This window comes from Culex quinquefasciatus, chromosome 2 (assembly GCF_015732765.1).
Source record: "Culex quinquefasciatus strain JHB chromosome 2, VPISU_Cqui_1.0_pri_paternal, whole genome shotgun sequence".
Classification (NCBI taxonomy): domain Eukaryota; kingdom Metazoa; phylum Arthropoda; class Insecta; order Diptera; family Culicidae; genus Culex; species Culex quinquefasciatus.
The window spans coordinates 83925038-83944685 of record NC_051862.1 but is presented as its reverse complement, the minus strand read 5'-3'; the positions used below and the strand labels follow the sequence as shown (position 1 = coordinate 83944685).

The following is a 19648-nucleotide window of genomic DNA, read 5'->3' as shown; positions in this document are numbered from 1 at the left end:
TCTTGAGGGCGTATTTAGTGACAGTTGAATTTTTTTCAAGTCGCCAACGATCAAAGTTTTTTTTTAATAATTTATTGAGGGCGTATTTAGCGAAAAAAAAAATTTCAAGGCGTCAACGATCAAAGTTTTTTTTAAATAATTTATTGAGGGCAAATTTAGTGAATGTTTTTTTTCAAGGCGTCAACGCTCAAAGTTTTTTTTTAAATAATTTTCATGAAGGCATATTAAGCGAGTGTTTAGTTGTTTTTTTTTCAAGGCGCCAGCGATCAAAGTTTTTTTTTTATATTTTCTTGAGGGCGTATTTAGTGGAAGTTTTTTTGCAAGGCGTCAACGATCAAAGTTTTTTTTTAATATTTTCTTGAGGGCGTATTTAGTGGAAGTTTTTTTGCAAGGCGTCAACGATCAAAGTTTTTTTTTAATTTCTTGAGGGCGTATTTAGTGACAGTTGATTTTTTCAGGCCGTCAACGATCAAAGTTTTTATATTTTCTTAAGGGCGTATTTAGTGAAAGTTTTTTCAAGGCGTCAACGATCAAAGTTTTTTTAAATTATTTTAATGAAGGCGTATTAAGCGAGAGTTTAGTTTTTTCAAGGCGTCAACGATCAAAGCTTTTTATATTTTCTTGAGGGCGTATTTAGTGACAGTTGATTTTTTCAGGCCGTCAACGATCAAAGTTTTTAAATATTTTCTTGAGGGCGTATTTAATGGAAGTTTTTTGCAAGGCGTCAACGATCAAAGTTTTTTTAATAACTTCTTGAGGGCGTATTTAGTTAAAGTTTTTTAAGGCGTCAACGATCAAAGTTTTTTGAAATTATTTTTATGAAGGCGTATTAAGTGAGACTTTAGTTTTTTCAAGGCGTCAGCGATCAAAGCTTTTTGATATTTTCTTGTTGGCGTATTTAGTGGACGTTTTTTGCAAGGCGTCAACGATCAATGTTTTTAATAATTTCTTGAGGGCGTATTTAATTAAAGTTTTTTTCAAGGCGTCAACAATCAAAGTTTTTAAAATATTTTCTTGAGGGCGTATTTAGTGCAAGTAGAGTTTTTCTCAAGGCGTCACCGATCAAAGTTTTTTTAAATTTTCTTGAGGGCGTATTTAATGAAAGTTGGGTTTTTCAAGGCGTCATCGATCAGTTTTTGCAAATATTTTCATGAGGGCGTATTGAGTAAGAGTTTAGTTTTTCTCTTGGCGTCAACGAACATAGTTATTTTAAATATTTTTAAAGGGCGTGTTTTGTGAAAGTGGAGTTTTTTCTTAGCGTCAAATGTTTTTATGAGGGCGTATTTACTGTGGCGGGCGTATTTACTGAGTTTTCACTTGATGGCGTATCAGTGAGAGTGAAGTTTTTCTCTGGGTGTCAAATTTTGATAGTCATAAAAAATGCCGGCCCTTCGGGGCGTTAGGGGTGTAAGACATTTTTTTTCCATGGGGGGTGTTGAACACCCATAACACCCCCCTTAGATACGGCCCTGGTGAGGACGAGTTGTGAGGTGTGCAAACTTTACAACTTCATTAGGGGTACAATTCAGGGATATGCTGATGACGGGAGATTCTTTGGAGATTGTTGCAAATCCCCCCTTTTTCTGACAAGGGAAAGCTGTGTGTCATAGTGTTGCATAGAAATAAAATGAGCGATTATTTGTATGTCTTAAATCTGTATCAATTGATACAGACGTTTCCCATACTAGTGTGGAATTACTGAAATCTGTTCAAAATTACATTTTACATTTGAACAGCTCAACAAATTGTTCAAAAAATAAATCGATGAGGACCATCAGTAGATCATTCATCACACAAATTTATTCATGGTCCTCTCCGAAGTACATCTTACGCATCTTGTGCGCGAGTGTAATTAAAACTTTATTAATAAAAGAGCTAATAAGGAGAAAAGGGACTGCTTTCCTTTCAAGACGTCGCACGAGCTCTCTCCGCCATATGGGACCTTGTTCACTTATGAGTTTTAATACGCTGTTCTATGGCATACAAATTTCCTCTGCGAGCACCGGGGCTAGTAAGACTGCATACTTATTTCAACTTTCCCACTCGACGTCTTCTTTTCGGGTGCGCAAACATTTCCTTGCCAATTAAAAACTCACCACCAGATTGCCATACATTTTATACTGCGAAATATTACAGCAGCCAGCAGACTGGGAGGTGAAAGGGAAAATGGCGTAGGCGGAGAGGGCACATGAGAATTATCCCTAATTAACACAATTTGTTCACCTCCAGCGGATGTTTGAAAATGCTGCGGCACGACCAAAGACGGCCCACTTGGGGATTCCAGATGGTTTTTTTAAGAACACATGTTGAACACACTGTAGCAAAATTAGTTTATTTTGAAGCAAATTGATATTATCTCAAAAACCTTTTTGTTTAAATTATCTTTAAAAAAATGAAAAATTTAAAATAGAATCAATTTTAACAGTGTACCATATTTTGAAATTCAAAAACTTACTGTGTATCTAATTGTTGGTGTGAAGAAATAGAAAAAAATATTTAACAACTTGACGCTCTTTGCTTGTCGGTGGTGTTCCCATGCATAATTTTGCAACCACTTCTTCGACATCCAATTATTTGGTATGCAAGACTTGTGTTTTGAGATTTTATTTGCACATGTTACAACTTTAATGCTATCATCATTCAGATACAAAATATTTATAAGGTGTTTCGTTACTAAATTTTGAATGATTTTGTAAACATATTATATATCTATATTCTTCAATAATATGATGATTTACAAAATCAATTATTTATACTTTGTTTAATAGATTCTGTTTTGTTTGTACTCTAACGCCCACAGACCTCAATCAATTTATCCTGGAATTATTCTGATCAATCAAAAGAACCACTTTCTTCAGCTTGACTTATGCACTTGTGCATCATTCTCATTCAATAGAGAAAGTTGCAGAAAGGTAACGAACGCCTGCACCACCCACACACGCAATTAAAATCTTTCCAGTATTACTGACCGGACGGCCAGAGAGCAAGAGGGGAAAGAGGCCAACTCTGACGACGTTCAACCTCCAAGATTAACATTTTAATGAAAAATACACATCTCTTCTGCAAACCAAACAGATCCTATTTGCTGGCAGAGAACCATACACGCCGCCGTCATCGTCGCACAGAAGTACTCTGGAACAATACGGTTATAACCGTCCAGCAAAGCTAGAATTTGGTAACCCTTTCTTAACCCTCTTAGTTCTCTTTTTAGTTTTGTGTTTTCTACTTTAACTTTTATTCTATTAACATTTTTTTCTTAAGTTTACAAATGAGGTACTAAATCGAATTAATTGCATTAGTATTTTTTTTAGCAAAAAACACTGGATTTTTTTACAGCTTTGCTTGGTCATTTCCTACTAAGCTGATTTTAGTTGAGAGCAAATCAAGTTGGATAAATTACGTAAGATTCTGAAAATTTTAACTTTGATGTTCTTATGTTTTGTTCCAATTGGCAGAGTTAAAAAAAAAACATATGCCAATTTAAACATTTTTTTCATTGTTAAGGCCAAAAGTTAAACATTGTTTGTTATCCATTAAGATTTTTATATTTATTTTAAAACTTAACACGAATCTGTATAACATATTATTTGCTTACGTGTAATGTGAAAAAACGCTAAAAACTGCATGGAAGTTTTTGTTTTGATGAATCGATAAAAAATGCATAATAATGATAAAAATAAATTTATATTGATTGCGCACATTTAGGTTGCAAACTCAAATGATTCAAATGATTTGCCTTATTTTCAAAACATTGGTTTTTTCATTGAAACAACAAAATCCAAAATTACAGAACTTAGTAAAATATTGTTGAAAAGACAGTGAGCTGTGGTTTTAGTTTATTTCTGACTTTCATGAATATTGTTTGCTTCCTAATTTTTTTTTAAATGACAATAATGTCTGATCAAATTAAAACTTGTAAACCACTAAATTGTTCCATGAAATTGATATTTTCCAAAATCTATTGAATGCTTTAACCTAATTTTTGTGTCAAAGTTTCAATTTTGATGTCAAAACCAATACTAATTAATTTCTTTTTGGTTAGGTCAGTCGTTAGAGATATTATAACTAACTTGATTCTCTGAGTGTTTGGATAAAACAAATAAAGAACGTTTTGTATGCTGGTGTATTTTTGTGTGCTAGTTTTTTTGTTGTTTTATATGGTCTGCCTTCATATGGCAGAGTGTTTTGGCATTTTTCATTATACAACAATGTTGTAAGAAATTTATAAAAAAGTTAAAAAGTGATTCAGCCATGCTAAAAAATTTGGTGGTTTTTGGCTCAAAAAATTAGACGCTGTTTTTTGTTTTGCCTAGCCATGTTAGGATGGTGCAAAAGTAATTTATTTTCTACGATTTTCGCAAAACATTTATTTTCAATAACAGCATCACGCCATTTTATGGTGACGATTGTCGTAATTTGCATGATTTTTCTGTAGAAAATATAAATGTTGCCATCGTGACAAAAATCAATGAAAAAGAACTCTCTCTACAAGCTGTTTAGAAAATTATTCTACACGTGTTGATACTTTTTGGGAACTTTTTTCATTCCTTATAAACAGGGTTGGTGAAATTTCACGATTTCGAGGACAGTGTGAAATCCGTGAAATTTGGCTTTTCCGCGAAATCCTGTGAAATTTTATGTTTGTGTGAAAATGTAACGATTTTGCTCAAAATGATTTATCTAACTCAAATAGGAATAAACATAACATTATGAACTACTGTAGAATTAGGTGAGTGAATACACTTCTGGAGTTTTTTTGAAAAGGACCAATAAACCAAATTTCCAGTTTTTGCTTTATGTGTGTTTTTTAATACCCCTGACTCAAGGCGGTTTCAAAAACACCCAAAAAGCAAAAACTGGAAATTTGGTTTATTGGTCCTTTTCAAAAAAAAAAAAAAAAAAAACTCCAGACTTGTTCAATTACCAACATAGGGTTAGTGATTTTTGACGATTTCGTGGACGGCTTGAAATTTATCAATTTTCTCAAATCAAGTTTGTTTTTCAAAATACCAACATAATGAAAATACTACTTACTAAGTTTAGTAGTATTTTCATTCGCTGTAATAACAATTTTACTGCTATTTTATTTGAAAGGTATAGTTTCAGAAGAAATTTAAAGAATCATGATTTGTTTTATTTAAAAAAATGAAAGTTTTGAAATCAACTTTTAAAAACTTAACATATTTTTTCTGAGTTTTGTTGAATTTTAACGATATTTGATTATTTGGGTGGATAATTCGTTTAAAAAAACACTACTTTTTTGTTTTTGTTTTCATTTTGTATAAAAATTTTGATTTCATTGCAAATCATATAATTTTTTACTTTTGATTTAAAATTTAAATTTTGAAAAGGGAGATAAAAACATTCAAAAATGGTAATTTGTTAAATGTCGCAAAAAATTCAATTTACAGTCGACTCTCTGGTTGTCAATATCCAAGGGACCGTCGAGGAAAAGAATCATCAGTTTACAGAACGATGCAAAATGAAGACTCGATTGAAAATATTTTTTTCTTGATACCCAGCTATGGGAGAAAATCATGGCAACGTCCATCAAACAAAAACAAACTAATGTCAAACACCCTTCAAAGCTTCGTTTCGCAAAGAAAAATGTCTATGCAAGCCATGAGAAAGTGAAATTATTGACAACCGGAAGAGATTTTTAAAGCAAACAGAATCCAAGGGACCGTCGAGGAAGAGATCCTTCAAGCAAGGGAAAATATCGAGGAATGAAGATAATTGAAGTATGCAGATTGAAGGGACTGAAGAATTCATCGATAGATGGAGAATTATTGATATCGAGAAGATCGACAGCCAGAGAGTCGACTGTATTTCACTCAATTTGGATGGACAAGATTGTTAAATCTTGCTTTGATATGAAATTCAATAAAATGAAGCAAATCAGCGAAAACTTTTTAACTTTATAAGTCGAATATTAAAAAAAGCAGTTCAATAAATGAGAATACCCATGTCCTACATTTTATTTCAAAATATATTTAGATCCCATCCATAAACTAGGTGAAATCTTTTTTGAAAATCAGGAGATTTTTTTTTGTGTCACGTTCAAATTTATGAAAGATTTTTTTTGTTTATTGCAGAATAATTATAATTAAATAGAATAATTAAGCATGAAAAGTAGTTTCTGTAATTCAAACATAAAATTTTCAGTGTTATTTTAACATTTTTCACGTTCCGCGAAATTTGCGTGAAATTTGGTGTTTTGAAACTGACGTCTCCTTGAAATTTGTAATTTTCGAGCGTGAAAAATCACTAAGCCTACTTATAAATTTATAAAAACCAATGACCAATGATTGTTAACCCGGAGGAAAATGATTGCATAATAGTAGTTTATGCAACAAGTGTCAAAAAGAGGATTTTTTCAGCACGAGTCGTACATTTATCCAACGAGGTTCACCGAGTTGGATAAATACGAAGAGTGCTGAAAAAATCAAGTTTTGCAACGAGTTCCATACAACATTTTTTGCAATTCCAAAAAACACACACTGAGTGAAATTTTATGTCAAATTTTTATGTATTTTGTCAATAAATCGTTTAAATAAAAAAAATGTTGAAAAGTGTTACTTTTCGAAACAAGTGCTGAAAAGTTCAACTTTTCAGCACCCATTTGAGTGCTGAAAAGTAGAACTTTTCAGCATTTTTTTTTGTCCGCCTTGTGGGCAGATATTGGGATTAGTTCACCTCGACCGTCCTAGCGACTATCTTTTGTGATTCCCTGTTATACTCTTAAGGCTGCAATTTTTGCTCGAATCTTATTGAGAAGAATCAAGCAATCTGTTTACAGTCTTTTTTCCAATGCACATATACACTGGTAGAGTGCGCCTGAACGCAGTTCGTTAAAGCGTGGTTGTGCGAAAGGAAGAATTCTCCTCTCGTGTTTTTTGAGTCCGAACACTCATCGTATCTGTTAGCGCATCTTCGGCTAGTTGGCCAGTCAACTATCTTCCGAAGTGCACAGATCAGCCGAAGCTAAGTAGTTGTAGTTGACCTAGCGAAGGAGAAATGAGCAACTTTTGAAGAATTGTTGTGGTTCTCAGGCTGTTGATGTCCAACTTCAAATGATGAGGACGGACGGGGACTGGAGCGGTCCCTGTTGGCTATTTTTAGATCTCTCCCCTTTGTCATCAGTTTTTTCGGCTCTCTCGTATTCTTTATGTAAACTAATGTCAAAAACATAAACAATGACTTTTAAACCCCGCCGTTTGACATGCATGATTTTTAAAACCCGCCAATCAAATCGCAGCACACTGGGGGTTGCTGGGGAGAAAATCGGAAAAGACCTTGTCATATTTGTTTTGTTTTCATTTGAAAAGGAAGTGATTTTTCGGATATCTTCTTTTAATCAGACTCGATTGAACGAGAACCAAGGGGTCATATTTATTGAATTTTATTCAATCCGGTGATCCGCCGTCGTTTATAAGCATTTTGTAGTGCTGGATGTTAAAAGCCTTGAACGGTTCAAGTTGAACCCATGGAATGTAACAATCCGATCGGATTTAAAACTATTTTGCGATTGTCTCCAAATCATGTGCTTCTAGTTTCATAAGAAAACTGACTTAGGCTCTTCTGACCAGAGTTTAAATGCTACCACGAACGTTACGGATGGGTTCTAAATTAACTGATAAATAAATATCGGATGAAATTAAAAAATACGCCGGAAAAATGTTGATTTTTTCAACTGAGTTTTTTTACGATGTCTACTACACAACCCTTTAAACTGAATGTTTCATTAAGGAGAACCTGAGAAATTTCAAAATCCTTTAATAAATCTCGTTGACCTCATCTTACTCCCCAGACACATTGACAAAATCAAATTGAAGGAATTTCGAATGAAACCACATTCTTTAGGACCAGCCCCACCCCCTTCTAAGATATGTTTATTTCGCTTAAAAATAGTTAATAACTGGAGCAACATTTGAAAGGGGCGGTACGACATTGCTCTTACGGCCTTTCGTCCCATTTAAACGCGTGTAATGAAAGGCCGTAAGAGCAATGTCGTACCGCCCCTTTCAAATGTTGCTCCAGATAACATATTTGAAACATGATTGATCTGCTTGGAATTTTTCTGTTTTGGTTCTTTTTAACTTAGTGGTCCACCGGAAGCGATCAAGGCGATGGCTTTTGTTGAGGTCGCACATTTGGAACCACAAACTGCGTATTTCTTCGGGACATATCATCGTAGTGAGGAAATGAAATCTACGGCATCTCAAACTCTGGAGCACCACAAAAACAAGCCAGCATAATAAAATTTGAAACTCTGAAAAATCGTGGAAAAAAATCACTTCCTTTTCAGCTGAAAACAGAAAATTTATGACAAGGACGTTTCAGAATTTTCCCCAGCAACCACCCGATTGCTGCGATTTGTTTGGCGGGTTTTTAAAGTCCTCCATGTCAAACGGCGGGATATAAAAGTCATTGTTTTTGTTTTTGACATTAGTTTACATGAAGAATTGACCCGACTGTCGTCAGTTGGCATTGGAGCTCTTCGCCGAGTAGTCCATTTTTGACTAACTCGAGGTTTCTCCAAAGCGCAGACAGCAGGGAAAGAAAAACCTGTACTGATTTTGCGGGATGACCAAAGCTCCAAAGCTGCCACCCGAGGATTGAACCTCTGACCTTCCGCTTGTTAGGCGGATCCCGTAACCACTCGACCACGGGAGGTTGGCCAAAAGCATTTATTTGAAAAGTATTTATTTTGAAAAGTGTTGCTATTCGATTCTGTTATTTTTGGTACAGAAAAGTAGGCTATTTCGTCGTTCAAGAATGACAGGAAAAGTAAGTAGTTTCACGACGGAATTGCAAAAAAAAAATTTAACTTTAAGACACATTTAGAATTAGAACAAAAAAAATATTCAGTGCCTCCAAGAAAGGTACAGCCGAAAAGAAAAATAAAGAGACAATCTATACTTTTTTTAATCATCATAAATTTCGTAAATTGAATACAGATTTTTTTATTGAGTGATTATTTATTGTGTATTTTTTAAAATATACATCAACAATAAGAACAAAACGTTTCAAAATTCGGTGAAATTCAATTTTGAAATAGAGGGTTAGCAATGTGCATTGTGTCCTGTTCGGAACAGAACGTAACCTACCCAGAGCAAAACCAAGAAGCTGCCCCAACATCAGGAAGCAAAGTGCAGAAAGCTCATTTAGTGCTGGCTGGCTGGCTGGCCGACTGCAACCGTTGATACTGTTTCCACACAAGGGGACCGGGCCAAGCAAAGAACTAAATAAAATCATTTTCATAAAAGCTACCGAAGAAAATTTGTCTAGTTTAATTATCCGTTGTTTTAATTAAAATTGTTTACTTCTGCTCCAGAGAGCTCCTCCACCCGGAGTTGGTTGGTTTGCTGGCTGGCTGCTTGGAGGCCAACTCTCTAGCTCCATGTTGGTTTGCCTTCCAGTATGCACCAGAGAACACCACCACCAAGTCTTCTGTGTTCTTTCCGGCAGCTAACGACTGGAGACGACCATTTGAACCAGAAAACCGGTACAGTTGTAGGAGTAAAACGGAACCACCGGGAAAACACGTAAAGCAACCAACCGGCAGCAGGCAGGGCCAAAAACATACTTTACGTATGTCAAGATATACCCGTCTCGTGGTGGCCAAAAGCAAGGACCCACGGACCAACGGAACTCCCCGCTCATTTCTGCAGAAAATACGGACGAAAGGACCGGGGGCCCAGGAAGGATCTGCTCACATCATCATCTTCCTTCATTATTTCGTCTTTAATTTGGTGGCCAAGCCCTGCTCCGCCTTTTTTGGGAGGTGGCTGCGCTCCTTCCTGAAGGAGTTGCTACAACATTATGTGAGAGTCCGTTCCGCACTCCAAACGCCACCACCTAAGGGTGCAAAAATGTCCCGACTTCATTTGCTTCTTGACGTCTCGACATAGGTGAGCAGAGCAGACATGATACTTGGTTCTGCGAAATGTTTTTTTCTAATATTATAAGATTTACTTGAAATAAGATTGTGTTGTCGTAATTAGCAGCATATTTCTTTACTACTTCGATAAATTATTTGTTGAAATTAAAACATAAGATAAGAAAAATAAAATAAAATAATTGGCCTTTTTAAAACTTAATTTTTAAAACTCTGTTGATGTAATTTTTTGCAGATTTTCAAAAAGAAAAGTTGAAAATTAATGTTAAAAAGCTGAATTCTATGCTTTTAACATCATTTGTGCAAGTTTCACTGAGGCAAAGTTTTACAATAACTTTGAAAACAAACTTCTGAAATACGCTTTCTAAGTAAATCTTTGCTTATGAGAATTCATGAAACAATGATGTTTTATCTTTTTCAAAACTCAAAAAGTGATTTAATTTATTTATAACACACAAAAAAAAATGGAATATTACATTTGACGTAATCTTTGATAAAACCTATTATTAAATCATGTAAACGTATTTTCACTGTAAAATTAGGTTAATTTTGACGTAAATCGATTAAATTCCCATTGGTATTCTATTTCATCTCATGAAACCCAACATTACATCAAATATAATCTAATTATACGCATTATCTGATGCACATAATTGGAGCGTCAAATTTAATGTAATGTTACATCAAATAACAACTGATTTCACGCGCCTTGGCCGCTACATGTTTGTCAGAATGAGGAAACGTCAAAACGTCAGCCTGGTTTTACGTCGCTGAGAAAATAATTTGTGTCCAGATTTTGTTCAATTTTTCCTCCTTACTGATCGGAATCTGCTACAGTTATGGATAAAAGCAATCACATTTCCGATAGAGGTAAGTTAAATCATTATTAAGGTGATGTGAAACAGATCGCAAATATTGTTCGTCATTTTCTGTTTTGTTTTTGTTTAGGTAGCGGACATCATAGAACGCGAGGCAAAATACGGTTCAAGCCGCTTCGATGTAGCTGGCTGGACGCTTTCTTAAAATGTTTGAGATGAGATATTTCCGGAGTGAACCGAACCGGCCACCTTCAGCGGGACACAAATTGCATGCCGGAAGATTGCATGCCGGAAGATTGCTCGTGGAACAAGAAAGGCTGGGAGGGTAATGGAGCAATTTTGGTGAAAATCGTAGAAAAGCTACAAGAAAGACAATTTTGGACCATGAGTGAATATTTAGTGATTAATTATTAAGTGATGCAATAAAAATGTATTAATTTAAAAAAATATAAACACGTTTTATCTCGTCCAACAAGAATGCTATGATTCCAATTAGAATGATTTCCCACCAATATTACGATTAATAGTCAGGACCCGGTGCCTGCAATCCCCGTTACAGTTTATATGGAATTCCAATAAGAATGTAACAGAAAAATCAGGCTTCGGGTCCAGACTGTTAATGTAATTTTACACGACCATCGATATTGATTGAGTCGTGTAACATTACGTTTAATTTGACCCAGCTTTACGTCTAATTTGATGCTCCAATTATGTGCATCTAATTTGACCCAAAATTACACGTTTTTTTCGTAGTGTGAAGGTATAATGAGCGGTAGAATAAGAAGTTGATAGGCGATTGATTTTAGTGTAAATAAATATTTTTTTTTTCCTTCAAATTTCTATTAATGTTATATAAAAAAAGTAAATTTATAGGGATTTTTAATTGTCTTCTTATCTGTGATATCTCCCACACGTGTGAGAGGTAGTTAGTTGTCGTGCCCCAAGAACCTTCACATACGATGGGTGTTGGTGCCGGTTATACGTGTCCGCAAGATTCACTTCAATCCCCGGCTGGGTCCCGGAAGGATATTCTTGTTGGAGTTGGAGTCGAAATCGGGGTGGGGAGAGTAGCGAGAACGAAAGTGCTTTCCAAGAACAAATATGCAAAATGAAGATGGATGTAGATTATGCACTCTCGCATACATACACCCCCTTAGATGACGACAACCGGAGGAAGTCGGTAAGAATCTCTGAGGAGGGAAACCCAAACGGGGCAAGAGACGAGGGGGGAGGGAATTTTCATTAGAAGACAAACCAATTTTCTTACGAATATAAACCGAATGAAATTAAAATAAATCTTCTGTTTACTGGAAAATGAAACCGACTTCTGAAGCAAAGGTGCAGCTGAGTGTGTTGCGTTGCCGTTGGTTGAGGGAGTGTAATTACAATTAGAACACCGGAAACAGAATTTCGTGCCGCTGATAACGATCGGGGCAATGAACAGGTGGGTTGATAAACTCCTTGGTTGCGAAAGATGTTGCATAAGAGAAAATAGAAATTGTAAAGTTTGCACTAATTGCATAATTAAATTTTCTAGAAAGTCTTCACGTGAATCATGGATGACCCTAAGATATTGGATATATTTATTTGTTGGAAAAAAATGTTATACATAGCACAGTATCATAAAATCCGAACCATTTCTGCAGCAAAAAGGACACTCACATGACGATGCCGTCGTGGCTGCCCATTTGTGTATCCAGCCAAGCGTAGAACCACCGCCACGGGTTGCCATTTACGATGCCACTGATTGATTGATTGATACGCGAGAGCACACGGTTTTATTCCACTCATCGACATCATCATTATCAATTGGCCAAAGGGAGGAAGGGAAAGAAGAAAACATCAATGCCATCGTCATCAGCGAGGATTCTGAGTGTGTGTGTGTGTTTGTGTGCACGGAGGCAAGCATCGTGAAAACATCTCCCTGCTCGAGGACTACTCCGGTGTAGGCGGTGTGTACATGTGTGTGTGCGCGCTGGTATGTGTGCTTGTTCTGGAGCCATCATATCCATCCATCGGTATGAGTGGTAAAGTGCCATGAAAGAGGCATACGAAAGAGGGACACGGTGTAAACTTGGGTGACTTTTTTTTTGAAAAATACATAATCAGATAACACCGATCAACAATTCTCATTCTCAATTCATGGGGAAGCATAAACTAGAAGGTCCTCAGAATAACATGAATAATAACTCGTAACCCATAATAACCTTGTAATTCCTTGTAGATAAAAAGAAGACACTAGTGGTTGGTACTAGCAATGGTGGCCGACAGCTTTAAAGTTAACTTCGTTTCGTTAACCCATAATAACTCATTTGAAGTGAATCTTAAAATGAACTTATTAAAACAATCTATTCTTGACTAAAAATTAATTACTAAAAACTAAAAATTAATTACTAAAAACAAATTGTGTAGAAGCATTTTTAACAGTTAATGTGTACTCATTTTCGTTCGCGGAGTGCTAAATTTTTTTGTTCGAAAAACACCAATAAAAATGATTTGAAATTTGTATTATTGAATTGAATTTTCGTAAAGTACGAAATTTTTGAAAAATATCGTCATATTCAAATTTTTTTGTTTTGTACAGATTTTCACTGTATTTAAATTTTTATCATAAAATCTCTGTTTTTTACTAGAAATTGCTTTAAACATTAACAAACAAATATAAATTGCGATAAGGTTGGCGAACGGTGCGACGTTTTCCAGCATTTTATGAAAATGTTGTATTTTAGATGAAAAATCTAAAACGGGATAAATCTACAGTTAAATTTTGTAAAAACAGTGGCAGATTACAAAAAAAAATGAATGGGAAATATATGAGCAATTATGCGATTTTTTAAAAACCAAAATGTAAGTATGTTTCGCAAAATAAAAGAAAGTTCGTGAAAATTGTAATATTCAACACTAAAAGTTATAATTCACCGACATTTTTTTTTTAATATTTCGCGTCTTTGATACGCCAAACTATGCAAAGAATGAAAATTTGAGTACTTGAAGATGTTTTGAATACATTTATTTTCTTTAATGCTACATAAACAGCATTATATTTATAAAATCCACATGGAATACCGAAAATCGGGGTGACATTGATATGATTTCAATTTATTTTTGGAATATTTTGGAATTTTGCGTTGAAAATTCTTATTTTGAATTCCGGAGTAACTTTGACAGTCATAGTTTTTCTTGTTAAAATCTAATTTAAGGTTTTTACATTTTATTTTTAGGTCAAATGTACCATCGCCAAGTTTGCTAATATACAGGGGTTGGAAAAAATGATTGGGACAGGCAAATTTCTGTCAAAATGCAAATGCTCATAACATTGCGAAAATTTAACCGAAAAAAATATTCTAGTTTTTGAATATGTACTGGAACTAGGTAATTGTCCATGGCAACCGGAGATGATCCGGATTTTCCGGGACCGTGTCAAAAAGCCACTTTTTTCAGTGCGTACCATTTTAGCTGAGATGAGATTTTCCCTTAATCCATATTTTTCCCTAAAAGTACAACTAATAAGCAGTCAAATGCAACCTGGAGCAAAAAAATCCGCTGAGATACGGCCATTTCCGTAAAAAAGACCCGGATCCGGTTCCTGATATGGCCGATTCTCGATTTCAATCGATACACAGACCCCCAAAACGGTTTTATATCCACTCCAGAATGTTTATTTAGCAATTCTATGGTAATACATTGACATTTAGTTAAATTGAAAGTTTGCAAAATTAAGTATATAGAATTTCCAGAGTTATATAAACTTTTATGCTAAGTATTTAATGAACTTTACATTCAATCCAAATTATTTTTTTAATCAGTCAAGGATGCCGATTTGGAGTTGGGAGAGTGGATTTATGGTGATTTATCAACAAATAACATTATTTATGTTAATTTTTCGAAAGGTGTACAAACTTTTATTGCAACTTTTTTGATTTCTGTAATAGTATTTGTTACATAAATTTTTAGGGAAATCATCTTTTTGCTACAGAAATCATCTGTAGCAAAATGTTTGGCATGAGTTTCTGAACAAAACGTAGTACTGGGTTTCTGTCAAACATTAAATTGTTTGCATGTTTCATCACAAAATGGGCATAGTGCCCAAGGGGTGTAACTACTTTTTTACATACTGTAAAATAATCAATTCATATTGAATTATAAACAAAATTCGAAACACGAATCAAAAGTTTTAACATTTATAAAAAAATTCTATTGATAATGCCTATAAATTTGAAGATTTTTTGAATTATATTTAAAAAATTAATAATATGTATTATTAACAAACTCATTTTACTTTCTCCTGGTGGAAAATTCAAATTTTTCAATCGGAATTCATCTTGAGTCGTCTTGATCAAACGTTTAAATAAGTTTTTGTTTACAGGAATTCCTATTAAGTCGCCACCCTGTACGAGAGCGAAACCCAGCCAGAGTGTTTCGTCCGTGTAGCAAAAAAAAGTGGCGGAAAATCAAGGCAAGTTCAACTGCTAAATAGGCGAGTAGTCGCTGCAGCCAGCCGGCGAGTCGTTTGAGTGGAATTGAGGCAAACTTAAGTGGCTTTGAGGCGGAAAATGCGAACCGGAGTGTGGGAGTCGGAAAAATCCATCCACCATTTCCACCAGCACCAGTCCAGTGGTGGGTGGTCAAAGTGAGGGGTGGGGGGTTGGGGGCTGGTACACTTTCTAAATTAGCGCACTCGAGTGCTAATGAGAAATGTATCCCTGGAGGAAAATGAAAGGATTATCTTTAATTAGTCAGATTATCATTTTCCATTAATTACTTCGATTGATCGTGAGTAAGCAGTTTGTTGTTGTTGTTGGTGATGATGATGTTGATGGTGGTGGAAGGGAGAAGTCGATGCTGGAGGGCAACGAAGTGATTGGACTGAAGAGGCTGCAGTGGTGGAGGGATATTTATTGATTACGGATGGCGAAAACGACTCTGGACTTGTTATTGGCATTTTAGTTGACTTTGCTCAAACTGGTGAAAATGATCAGGATGAAAAGATAATTTTACAAACCATCTGTTATTTAATATGCTAACTTGGAATGCAATGTTCTGAAAATAAAATCAATTTTCTCATTTCAAAGATTGAGTTTTGATAGAAATGAAGCAACAAACATTAATTTTACTAGGCAAAGGAGCAATAGACGATTTGCGTAATTCTTTTCCTCTTCATTTAATGATTCCACAATTCTTCAACAGTTGCGTAATTACAGCTGTAATTATGCTGGAATTATAACGTCCTGTAATTGATATCTTGCAAAATAATGGCTCCTTGACATGTACGACACTCAATACGGAGCAAATGTGTACACATCTCCAAGTCATATCCATTTAAATGTTGTTATCCCGAAGGATATTTTTAATGGGGATCGTTTGCGGCAGCAGCAGCAGCTGCCAGGATTCTCTGGCTGTTCCCTGGGATGACGAAGAGTGCAGGAATGGGAGGAGCAACCCTGTGGGCACCCCAAGGGTCAAGCTCATTAGAAGACCCACACACAGTCAGATACACACACTCACTTCGTCGAGTCGAGTCCTTAATCCCATCATGGCCCCCGGAGAAGGATAAGGAATCTATGAGTTTTCCTTGTGTGGCGCCCAAGAACTGCTGCTGCTGCTGCTCAGACCGGAGTTGATGCTGGGGCCAGGTCAAAGAAAGAAATCGCCCGGAGCTCGCTACTAATGAAGGTGCTGGCAGCCTCTGGGAACGCAGCAGAAGACCATTATACACATGTCTGGCCAGGTTTGATTTCCTGATTGTTCTGGCCAGATCTCAAGTTTGCAGGCCAGGGTGAGGACTAGAACATACATCATCATCATTAAGAGCGGCTTTTCTATTTGTGCACCTCTCGCGTCCTCTTCTCTTGGCAGTGCTGCTGCCAGCGGCAAGTCTTGATGCTGTGTCAATAAAAATGTCGCGCGCCTTGTGGAAAAAGTCACAAAAGTGCAGGATCGATTCACCTAAATTTAGAGGGGCTATCTTTTCTAATATCTTTGTTACATAGAAATCGTAACAAAAATGAAGTGTTTCAGCAAGAAATTATTAAGGTGATTTTTACTTCTATTTGTTGACTTAATTGTTAAATTTTGCAAATATTCTTGATTTTTGGTGATTAAAGCGCGCAACTAACCGTGAGTATGCTCAGAGAGTAGATGATTTTCAGTGTGTGAACAAAAAATGGCAAAATGTTTTGAATTAGATTGATGTAAAGCAATCGAAATAATTAATTCAATTCAGCTGAATTTTGAAATATTGCATAGTGGGCCAGATCGCAGAATTAACAAGCGATGTTTTAAAAAATAAAGAAGAAAAGAAAATATTTAATTAGCTTTCATAAAGTTCTTGACCATCTTTAACCAAGCAGTTATGGTCGAGACATCAATTTTAATATCGGAACCACACCTAAACTAGATTATTTTTTAAACATTCACACATTCAACATTCAAAAACTGATTTATTGAATGTTGAAACACAGGGTTGTATTTAGAGAAAGATAATACTTGCAACACTTAATGATAAACAAGAAAAGTTTCGAGAAAAAACATTTCGAATCATTCTTAAAAAGCCCAAAGCAACTTTTCAAATACCATATTTAATCTTGTATTTAACAAAAAGTTGGACAGCTCTCACAACTGCCATAAGTTTCATTTACTTTTTGAAATTCTCAAAAATTTTGAGCTATGAATTTGGCACTGTAATAATGAATTACATGTACCTCAGTACATATAAACTTGAGATTCGATCAAATCGGCTAAATCGTGGTCCCCATTTTCATGAACGCTTGTTCACGATTTTCGGAACTCAATTTTCCTTCGTGTGCTCAAAAAGTTTACAGCAAGTTGGCACTAAATGTGGCAATCACAAGAATCATGTGTGACAAATGGCAACAAGATTCTAAGCTTTGTTGATGTATTGGACTTTTGGGACAACATTTTGTACTACTTGTGGCTTGTGGCACAATTACATACAGCATTGTGAGCAGTACAATGTGTCTTCTTTAACTCGATTAAGACGAAAATCTGCAGGTGTCATAAAAACGACGAAATGTTTACAATTTATGTTTGCCCAATATTGTAGCTCAAAAATTGGAAATATGAATGATTTGTTTTTTCGATTTTATATAATTTTTGTTTTCGTCGGTCTTATTGAGGTTTCCAGCATGGATCTTGGGGTTATTTTAAAGAAAGCAAGAAATCTGGTAAATTTTGTTTGGAAACTTTTTATTTGAGGTCGAATATTGATCAAATATGTAACTTAGAGTCTCTTTAGGCATATTCACAAGAAATTTGATGCATATGACCATGAATCCATCAATTTTCATCGCTTTTTCTGAAGAAAAATCCTAAAACGAAAAAAAAAACGAAACTATTGGCACTACGCCCCCCGGGGCATGGCCTTCCTCTAACGTGGGATTTCTGCTCCAGCGCCTCTGACGAGACAGGAGAAACCGGGACCGACGTTTTACTTCACCATCCGATAGAAGCTCAGTGGATAAGGCGGGAATCGAACCCGCGTCTCATAGCATCATCGGGATCGGCAGCCGAAGCCGCTACCCCTGCGCCACGAGACCCAAAAAAAATCTTTTTATATGGAGCGTGGACATTCGCTAAATATTGAAATATTTTCCAACTGGTAAGGTCTGTCTTAAGATTACTATTTTTAAAACATGTACTAGGGTTGGCCACACATGGTGCATGCACTATTTTTTTTTCAATAGCGTTAAAAAATAGTTACATTGAAAATTCTTAATTTGAATTCAGGGTTGACTTTTCTAGTCATAGTTATTCTTGTAAAAATAAGATTTAATGTGTTAAAATTTTATGTTTACGTCAAATGTACCATCACTAAGGTGTCTGATACAGCTTTTAAGAAAAAAATCAATGTTTATAAATAGTTAACTAAGCTCATAATACATATAAAATTATGGTAAAATTGATAAAAAAGAATAAAAATCCTATAAAATCGAAAAAAAAATATTCCAAATATTGCTCTAGCCCCCGACGAAATATTTCGGGAAAGAGCCATTCTTTCACGGTGCCAAATACCAGACTTGCCGATTTTTTTTATCAAATTGTTCTAGAAAAAAAAAGATCGAGACGACTGAATAAAAGGGGCGCGGCAATGTGGGAAAGGGAAGTAATTTGTGATTGTAGACGGTATTGTTTTGATTTGCAGTATGTTGAATCAACTGCTGTGGACGTTTCTGAAATATTAAAGAACGGAGTTTTTCTTCTTTCCATTTTTATCTACCATCTATCTTCTGTTTTTATTTTGCTCGACTGATTCATACTTATTCACTGCTTCTTCTGTTTATTATCCACAATTTGGTGTTGATTTTATAAACTCTTGATTCTCTTAACTCTCAACGCTTTTCCACTCCATTGTATCCACAAACCACGTGGACACTTTTTTTTTTGAATTATCAACCCCCTCCCCCCCCCTCGTGGACAATTGTCCATACAAAAAAAAATCTTTTTATATGGAGCGTGGACATCCGCTAAATATTGAAATATTTTCCAACTGGTAAGGTTTGTCTTAAGATTACTATTTTTAAAACATGTACTAGGGTTGGCCACACATGGTGCATGCACTATTTTTTTTCAATAGCGTTAAAAAATAGTTACATTGAAAATTCTTAATTTGAATTCAGGGTTGACTTTTCTAGTCATAGTTATTCTTGTAAAAATAAGATTTAATGTGTTAAAATTTTATGTTTACGTCAAATGTACCATCACTAAGGTGTCTGATACAGCTTTTAAGAAAAAAAATCAATGTTTATAAATAGTTAACTAAGTTCATAATACATATAAATTTATGGTAAAATTGATAAAAAAGTTATAGTTAACTTAATTTACAGCTTAATTTTGTTTACAAAATTATCGAATCATATTACACTTTAAACTGAAATCGAAGCAAGAAACAAAAGTTTTCATGTTACATTTT

General features: G+C 35.2%; 1 protein-coding gene and 1 long non-coding RNA gene across 5 annotated transcripts in view; both read right to left on the bottom strand.

The window, feature by feature from the left end:
• LOC6033402 (LIM/homeobox protein Lhx6) overlaps nucleotides 1–19648 on the bottom strand; it is a 245337-nt gene that overhangs the window by 53653 nt on the left and 172036 nt on the right. The gene's annotated exons all lie outside the window — the stretch shown is intronic.
• LOC119766792 lies at nucleotides 6653–8673 on the bottom strand. The gene is made up of 3 exons (XR_005277132.1): nucleotides 8471–8673; nucleotides 7961–7963; nucleotides 6653–7164 (listed from the first exon to the last, which is right to left on the bottom strand). It is a non-coding gene; the product is annotated as an uncharacterized LOC119766792 (long non-coding RNA).